The 9612-nt window shown below is 45.0% G+C and overlaps 1 protein-coding gene across 2 annotated transcripts in view; it reads right to left on the bottom strand.

Annotated features, from left to right (window-relative positions):
• Positions 1-2055, bottom strand: part of Upf2 (UPF2 regulator of nonsense mediated mRNA decay) — a 105236-nt gene extending 103181 nt beyond the window's left edge. For both annotated transcript variants that reach the window (XM_021215285.1, XM_029547422.1), the window contains exon 1: positions 1971-2055. The gene's annotated coding sequence lies outside the window, so the exon portion shown is untranslated. The remainder of the gene's footprint in view (positions 1-1970) is intronic.
• Between the last annotated feature and the right edge of the window lie 7557 nt (positions 2056-9612).

Genomic DNA, 9612 nt, shown 5'->3' with positions numbered 1-9612 from the left:
AATGAACTTGTGACTTACATAAGGACGTTGGTAAAAACCAAAAAAAAAAAAAAAAAAAGAAAGAAAGAAAGAAAGAAAGAAAGAAAGAAACTAAATGACAGTTCTCTTTCAGGCCTGACACTGGAAAGGCCATTACAAGATGAGAAATCTTTAGGATTAAACAGACTATGGGGTTCTACCCTCCAAGCTTCAGGGTTACACTGAGTGTTAGGCAATACAAGCTGCCCAACACTATCCAAGTGCTTCAGTAGCTACCCAGGGCTCATTTCCACTATGTTCACACTCACAGGACTGTGTAAACCAAGTACACTGGAAAACAAACACAAATCCAATGATACACATTTGTATCCTGTCAATTTAAATTTAATAAATTAAATCTAATAAAAGCGCTAGATTCTTATTTAATAACAGCTAAATAATTCACCTAAAGTGTTTCCAAATTTCCCATGTAATATTATATTAAAATAATGAATATAAAAGTTAGTGGTCTTGAAATTGAAATAGGATCAACTTTTACAAACTACTCTGCTAAATACAATTATACTCAGACAGCCCTTAAAAGGAAAAGTATAATTGAAAATCACCTTTCTAGTTCTCAAAATACCACTCCGGGTCTTTGGTCTATATTATTTTAGTTGCCTTTCTAAATACATTCTAAACTTCCAAAAGAAAGTAAAAACTGTTTTTACTAGTAAGACAGATTCTAATGCAGTGTCCTGGAGAGAGAACAGAGAACGGAGGTGTTCCCCTAATGCAGCTATAAGTTTGCTAAGTACCATATGGTCTATGTATGAAATCACAATCACACTGCTCTGAAAATACTAGAGTAAGAGAATGCTGGTTCACCTTTCAAGTCTGTGTTTTGAACTCAAGATGTTCTAAAGGTAGAACAGCACAGAGATTATCTTCCGGTTTCTGAGTTTATTCTTTTACAAAGTCCTTATGTATCTATATACATATATAAAATGTATGAGACTTAATCAAATTTTTTCAGAAATTTCACCACAGCTCAAAAATGGCTTTCCTGATGATCTGTACGACTTTTATGAACACCTAAAAACTATGACAAATGAGAAGGGTCAGTAACAATCTTACTTTCACCTAATGTGTCAATCGGTACACTTAAGGTTTTCTAAGAGCAAGGTTATTCGCTACCATGCGTACCCCCAAACCTGTAAGCAGCCTCTGCTAGGCTCAGCAGATCAAACACCGTGTGATCACCTCTTTAGTTCAACAGTACTTGTAGGGGAAGTCATGAAAGCCTTGAGTTAAGAGTCGAAGAGTCAACCAGCCTACCTGATTAAAAGGAAGTAAACCCAAACAGCCCCGTTCCCCCCATCCGCAGGTCCGCTCCAAGCCTCTTCCCCTGCACACGCATCACCCACAAATCTCCCACAAACCCCCGCTGGGGTTCAGGGTCCCACCAGTGACACACTTCCCGTCCACAACTCCTAATTCCGTGGGGACATCTAAGCCCCAACCCTAACTTCTCATCCCACACTCCCAGAGACCGCAGCCTCTCGAGCTGGGCTTGCCTACTCCGCATCTTCCCGGCTTCCTCGTCCACACTTCCCTCCGGCCCGCCGAGCTCGCCCCAAGCCTCTCCTCGCACTCTTCCACGCCCCCGAACACCTTCCCCCCTCCACGGCAGGCTCCCCCGCCTCCAGCCCCGAGGCTGGGCCCAGGCGTGCGGGGCAGACACCTCTTCTGTCGCCCCTCACGTCGGCCTCGGTCGGGCCGAGACATCCATCGCCCCTCCCCGCCACACATTGCCCGGAGCCTCCGGGAGAGGGGTCTGAGGAGGACGACGTCCGACCCGCTCGTCCCTCCACTGCTCGCCGCCCCCGGAGAGCTGGAGCGCGGAGTCGCCTCTCGGGTCCCTCGGGGAGTAGGAGTCCGGGCCGGTGGCCCTCCGCGCCAGCTCGTCCCTATCGTCGGAGCGGAGGGGAAGGAGGCTCCCCGGGACTCACCTAGTGCCTGTTGTCAACATTAGCCCCGGGTTTCCCAGCACCAACTCCAGCGCTCGGGCTCCCCTCCCCTCCCCCCACCGCTCTCGCAGCCGAGGGCCCGCCTTCCCTCCGCTCCCCTCCTCCCTCCGCCCGTCGGCCCGCCCGCCCGCCCGCCACTCACCAACGCGGCCGGGCTGCTAGGGGGCGGGGCTGAGCGCAAGGGGGAAAAGGAAAAGGCTGCCCGCACGACTGCCTAATCCAAAGGGACCCCCGTCGCTGTTCCCCCGCTATGTGTTCAGTCCCTCGTCTGGGTTACGAAGTGATCGATCTATACCTAATCACGAGGATGTGCTTCTCCTTCCGTGATCCGTTGAAATTCTCCTCTCTATAAAATTTTTGTGTACAGGCAGTACATAGGACAACCGCTTCCAGCACCTCCAATCAGGGCCCCGGCAGAGGGGAGGAGTGTTCCAAGGACCGGAGGCGGGAAGTGGATTGGTCGTCAGGAAAGGGAAAGCGCCTGAATTGGAGATGCGCAGGCGCAAGCGAGTCACGGCTGGCGGGGGGGGGGGGAGAGGAGGCGGGGCGGAACTCTAAGGAGGCAGAGAAGAGTGGTGGGATAGTAGAATGACGGGGCGCTGTCGAGGTCAAGTTTGGTCACTTAGTTCTCTGAAGGGTGCCTGATGCGGACGTGAGGAGCGGGTTCAGGGAAGCAAACTTTGGATTAATACCGAAAGGTTGAACGTTTAAGAAACTGAAAACTGGAGAAGCTAGAGAACATGGCTGTTGAGGAAGGTTGAGGTTGCTTCAGAGTAGGACTAGACTGGTGGGGGAGTTTCCAGAACCGGTTTAAGGTGTTGGACATGAAAGGCAGCTAGAATAGAGAGCAATCAAGGCTTTTCCCATAGGGAAAATATAGAAAGCCCTCTATTGTAAGTATTATAACTTTCACAGTGGAATGAAATCGCCCCTCTTTTAAAGGGATGGGGTTACGAACTTGAACCAAATTGACTTTGAAGTGCATGATCAGCTGCTCAACCTGTTTTCCCAAGTGGATATGATGTGAGTCTGACCTCCGATTTGTGTTCAGATTGTGGTCTGCTTGGATGTGCATATGGTTCCGCTCTGGCTGGCCCGTAGCCAAAGGAACAAAGGTGCAAAACAAGTCTGGATTCATCAGTGTTCGAGCCCGTACAATGTTCTGCTACCAACCTTGGTGTTTTCTTTGCCCCCTTTTTATTCAGCCTTTGCCCATTTGCTTTCTCCCTGTCCACTTCATTATTAGCAAGTAAATTCTCTTTCAAATTGTGCACTTCCTGTGTTAATTTTTTTCTTGTTCAAAACAGCCAATAGGTCAATCACGTAAAGGGTATATCAATGGAGGGAGAGGTAAATGCTGTCATTCTATGCCATTGATAAGTAATTATGAGCAGCTTTTCCTGTGATAACACACAACTGAAGACCACTTGCAAGTCTCTGGTTTCCTTCTCTTATTTTGTCTGTCTTACCCTGCTCCAGATCTGGTGTGGTGGTTCACATCTGGAATTCAGCACGGGGAGGCTGAAGCAGGAGGATTGCTACAAGTTAGAGGCCATTCTAGCACACGACAAAATCCTATCTCAAAACAAAAAAAGTATTTATTTCCTGGATCTGGGGAATATCGTTTATAGCATTGCCTTATCTTGCATGAAGCCCTGGGCTCTAACTCAGGACCCCATTTAAAAACTGAGAAAAGCTGGGTGTGGTGGCACACACCTTTAATCCCAGCACTGGGGAGGCAGAGGCAGGAGAATTTCTGAGTTTGAGGCCAGCCTGGTCTACAGAGAGAGTTCCAGGACAGCCAGGGCTATACAGAGAAACCCTGTCTCGAAAAAACAAACAAACAAACAAAAAACCTGAGAAAAAATGGGGGCTGGAAAGACGGTTTAAGAGTTAGAATCACTTGCTGCTGTTGCAGATAGCTGGATTCAGTTCCCAGCGCCCACATGGTAGCTCACAACCAACCAACTGTATAACTCTAGACCCAGGGTCTCTGGTACCCTCTACTGGTGTCTTCAGTGCACATGTATACACACACACACACAGTTTTCTTTTAACTTTTAAAAAGGAAGAAAAGGATTTACCCCTGTGTTGATGAACAAGTTCTCAGCCTAAAAAAAATCAACCCCTGTCTTATTAACAGGTGTTATTAGGAACTCTTATAATCACAGGACCCAAAAAATAGGAGGCGCTAAGGATCAGCTCAATGGTAGAGCATTTGCTTAGCATGCAAACAACTCTGGATTTGCTCCCCAGCACTAAATCGTAATATGTTTAGTACACTAAACACTAAGCCTATGTTATCCAGCTAGATACAATTAAGTAAATAGATGAGACATTGGAAGGAACTCTGCCCAAGAGATGAAAATTTAATCATGAACTTAAACATTACAGGTGCTGCTCCATTTATAACAGTCTTGCATCTTCTTTACACCTGTTTTAAATTCAACCCAAACTGAAAATATTTCAGCCACCTAACCTACTAAACATCCTAGCTCTGCAGTACAGTATGCTTAGAATATTAGCTGTTATCTCTCATGAGCACTTAACGTAGCTAAGGCCATGCAGGCCAAAGTTTGCTATCACAAGGCAAAAAAAAACAAAACAAAACAAAACAAAACAAAAAATTCAAACTGAGTTTTTACTGAATGTAAGTTTACTTTTGTACTAGCATAAAGTTAAAAATCCTAAGTTAAACTGTAGTTACATAAGGAACCATTCTTAGAACCATGAGAATGGGTACGATTGCCAAAGAAACTATCAAGAAGCAGATGGCTCAGGACTAGTCCCAGAGAACCTTCAAGCATATAAAAGTTAGGTGTGTAAATGGGGCATAAATGAGAAAAGGGAAAGCCAGCAAGAGTGTTGGTGTCATGGAAGGCAAAGGAAGAGATGTTTCAGGGAGGGGAAGGGAGAGAATGAAGAACGCAATGATGACAGGCGCTCACCATTGGGTGAACTTTCAGGAACCATTTTGGCCTTGCAGATGTCAGGTTAATATTTTAAAAGCTAAGACTCTCTTAGGGGAGTCAAAGATTAAGTTGGAGCTGGAGGAGAAAACAAGACATATTTGAGAAATTTTTATGGTGAAGAGCAGCAGGAAAAAAAAAAAAAAAACACAGTCGAGAGGTCCTTCAAGCCTAGGACATCTTTCAGGTGGACTCAGATGCAGAGGTCTCCCACTCTCCCCCACTTCATCTTAGTGTAGGTGTTTCTGTGAGAATACTTGTGTGCCAGAGGAGAGGCTCGTGTAGCCCTGGTTGGCCTCAAACTTACTATGTACCCAAAGATCATCCTGAACTACTGATCCTCTGGAACTACAGGCATGGACTATCACATCTGCTAGAAAGCTGGAATTTTTGATCACTTAATACAGTGAGTAGGTTTTTATGGCTCTATTCCAAGACAGTTGTGTCCAAGCCCACTCAGTCAATCAACGGGTTCTTCAGCGCAGGAGTGAGGATTGAAAAGAAAGACAATTAGATAATGCTGCAGCGTGACCCCAGTCAATTCTGAGACTGAAGGCAAATTTGATTTTCCCAATCTGCTTTTTATACCATTTTAATTCCATGCAAGTATTTAGGACAAGCAGTACAATGTGGAACTAACAAGGATAATAGTCAAGGAACAAGCAAGACAACAAACACAAAGCCCCAGGATCACCCCAGGGATGCTGTTTCTAAGGATGATCGAGATAGCTGAGCCTACTTTGTTCTACCCTAATGCCAGATTCTTACCTGAACCTACTTCCTTGTCATGGCAAATGTCAGATTCCTGCCTGAAGTCCATTTCCTTGTCCTTGGCCAATGTCAGACTCCTGGCAAGCGGCACCCCCAAAAGGCTCTCACACAGTTGGCTGCAGTGAACCATTCTAGCCTATGAGAAAGGGTGTTGTGCCTCCTTGGGGCTCAGAGCACAGTACCTGCTGCCTTGGCCAGAATCTAACAAAGGTAACCTTAACAAGCCCTGGCTGTAGTCTGTCTTAGAGTATCCTGTAGAACTATAGAGAGTTCACTCTTTGATGAGCATGACAGGGGCTGGAAAGATGGCTCAGGGGTTGAGAACACTCACTGGCTGCTCTTATGGAGGACCTTGGTTTAATTCCCAGCATCTGAAAAGGTTAGCTCAGGAACTTTGGGAAGGTCATGAAACATTTACTCCTCCAAAAGGGAGAGGCTAATTAACATTTCTCAGACACCAGGGCAGAACCGACCTGAGGGTGGGGACTTAGTCCACCAGACAGACCTTTGTCCACCTTCAAACAAGGGAAATCCTTGTCACCTCAATCCCTATAGACTAATCAGTTTAAAAGGTGCACTGTTCCACCAATCATATTGTGCCTAGTTGCTGATGCTCTATTCTGCCCCTGGAAACCATATAAAAACTTGCCGACCAGGTGATGGAGGTCACCACCTCTCCTTCGGGTCTGGGGGGACCTCAGTGCACTGAGACAATAAATTCCTCTTGCTTCTTGCATCGATGCTGGCTCCAAGTGGTTCACTCAGGGGGTCCCTGATAAGCTAAGGCTCCCCGGAGTCTTACACATCCACATGGTAGCTGAGTTCCAGAGGATCCAATGTGGCCTCACATGTATTGCATGCAGGCAATACACACCCATACACATACAATAAAGATGAATATGCACAGATCATCAGAAATATGACCCCCTGGTTGCCCATAACTGTTTCTGCTTCACTGCCTGTGGAGAAACTCCCAACCATGAAATGCCTCTGTGAAGACAGTTTCTCTACTGTAGTCCTGGCTGTCCTGGAACTCTATAGACCAAGCTAATTTTGAACTCAGAGATCAGCCTGCCTCTGCCTTCCAAGGGCTGGGATTAAAGGTGTGTGCGACTGGGCTTGGCTTCAATATATTAGTAGACTCCGCTTCTTCTCTTTTTCAGTCTTTGTGAATTTCTCCACAGCCTGCTCATGACCAGCTTGCCAAGACCATCTCCTCCGGCAGTCTTCTGAGAGCTAAACACTCTCCTTGAAGTCTTGAATATCTCAAGCCAGGTGTGGTGGCGCACGCCTTTAATCCTAGCACTCAGGAGGCTGAGGCAGGCAGATTTCTGAGTTTGAGGCCAGCCTGGTCTACAAAGTGAGCTCCAGGACAGAGAAGTTCTATCTCGAAAAACCAAAAAAAAAAAAAAAAAAATCTTTTTAAAAAAAAAAAAAAAAAAATCTCTTTACAAAATGTAAAATGAGATTTTTACAACAATCATCATCTTAGCTGGGCATGGTGCATGAACCTCCATCTTCCATATGGGGAACAGAGAATAAAGTAGCCCAAAAAGAGAGGCCAAGTCATTGCAACTTTATGATTCGGGTGCTTTATTTTAGAATTAAGTTAGAATTTTAAACTGTATTAATTTAATTGGATTCTAGCAACATGTTACCACCACTGCTTCTAAGTATTTTAAAATACCAGTGCAAAACGGTTGTGTTCATAACTCGATGATATTGTTGTATTGAGAAATATCCTGGAGGCAAAAGCTCTCTCCAAGAGCATATTTCATGTTTTCTCTTTCTGTATCAGTTGCTGAAGATAAAGGCAGAGTTATCATTTCTAGCATGTGTTTCTTCTGGAAAGTACCACACTGCAGACACAATAATCTATTTCCCTATGAAGGTTGTAGAAAGAGTCAATCCATTGTTTCCTGTTTAATGAAAGACTCACCTAAATATAGATGTTACTTTGTATTAATGTTTTCACATTAAAGGGCCAATATCAATAATAATAAGCTAATAACAATCACTAGCACTCTTTGGCTACTTATTATGGGGCAATTACTGTATATCTGTTCTCTATTTTAAAACGGCTCAATATAACAATAACAGTTAACATTTAGAATTTACTGTCTACAAACAGGTATTTTTCCAACCCCCGCTGCACCCTCTATGTTCCTAGGGATCAAATCCCAGGCTTCATGCATGGTAGGCAAGTATTCTTCCACTGAGCTACACCTTCAACTATGGAAAAAAAAATATATATATATATATATATGTGTGTGTGTGTGTGTGTGTGTGTGTGTGTGTGTGTTGGTTTTTTCGAGACAGGGTTTCTCTGTGTAGCTCTGGCTGTCCTGGATCTCACTTTGTAGACCAGGCTGGCCTCGAACTCAGAAATCCGCCTGCCTCTGCCTCCCAAGTGCTGGGATTAAANGCATGCACCACCACGCCCGGCGGAACTGTATTTTTATGTGCATTAATTAAGCTTTTTATTGTTAGATACTGTTAGTCCACCCCTTCTGCTGATGTAGGCACTTTCTTAACATAAAGTGTAAAGAAATTAGAAATCTACCCAAGGTCCTGGCTAGAAAATGGCAGACCCAAGATGAAGAACCAGGTAAAATTTAGGGGTTAAAGAACTGGTTCAGCCAGCGAAGTGCTCTCTGTGCAAGCATGAGGACTGGTGGCCAATCCCACATGAGTGGTGTGGAAATGCCTAGCATTGTGGCACTCGTTTATAATCCAAGTGCATTGACAGCATGGGTGCTCAGAAGCAGAGATGCTTTCTGAAGCCCAATGACCAGCAGGTCTAGTCATGTGAGTGAACCCAGGCTCATGACAGACCCTGTCTCTAAAGACCAACAGTGGTTCTTGAGAAATACTAGCTGAGATTAACATGCAGCCTCTGTGCATACACATACATGAACACGGGGGAGAGCAGAAGCATGGGGGCTGAACAGAGGTGACCCTCCCTGTGGCAGAACTTAGACTAGAATAACAGGATGATTGATATATAAGCTAGTCAGGAAACAGTCAAAGCTTATGGCAAAGGTATTTGTAAATACAATTTGAGTCTCAAAGTTGTAATTCCAGGAGCCTGCAGACAGGAGGAAAAGCCCCCATTCTTACAGGTTTTGCTTAACCCCTTCTTTATTTTCAGTGTTTGAGTTCACATCATCTCCCATGCCAGGTAAGATCCTCTCATTCATCTGGTTTCATCCTGCATTTGTCCTGCATGGCACTGTTACAATAGCAATTCATTGTATCGTTATTTAACTATCCACTCCTGGACTGAAAGCTCCTAAAGGTAGGGACGGTGTGTGGCTCTTACCCTTCTGCATCCTGAAACTCTTAGCATGGCCTTGGTGTGTGCTGGGTGGGTACTGAATAAATTAAACAAATAATGTCTGCCAGTTCACACTGGATTAAAAATATAATGGGTTGATTTTTAATAATTTCAAAATATATTTCTGCTGTGTGATCTAGGTGTAGTAGGAGATATTAATCCCTGAGTGACAGACAGTACAGCGAGTAGAACTTTACAAAATACATGAGACAGATACAGGTACACAACTAAACTCATGATCCTCCCTCTCAGATTTGGGGAGATAAGAGATGTAGACCCGGTGTGGGGTGGGGATGGGGGCGTGTTAAATAGGTATGGCTCCCACAGACGTATGTGTTTGAATGTGTAGGACCCCGAAAAGAGGAACTCCCTCTGGTCCGGAACTCTCTTGGGTCCCCAGAAATTCGAAATACACCTTGCTGCAAATCGCATGAGGTACTTTATTTAACGAGGCCCTGGGTCGACTCGTATCTCACGCAGGAGACAGAGGAAGTCGACCCAGACCCTCAGAAGTAAGGGGTTTTTGTAGGGTTAGGGTTGGGGGGGG

Source organism: Mus pahari, chromosome 16 (genome assembly GCF_900095145.1).
Source record: "Mus pahari chromosome 16, PAHARI_EIJ_v1.1, whole genome shotgun sequence".
Classification (NCBI taxonomy): Eukaryota; Metazoa; Chordata; class Mammalia; order Rodentia; family Muridae; genus Mus; species Mus pahari.
Note: the sequence above shows the minus strand (reverse complement) of the source record. Positions and strands in the feature narration are given on the sequence as shown.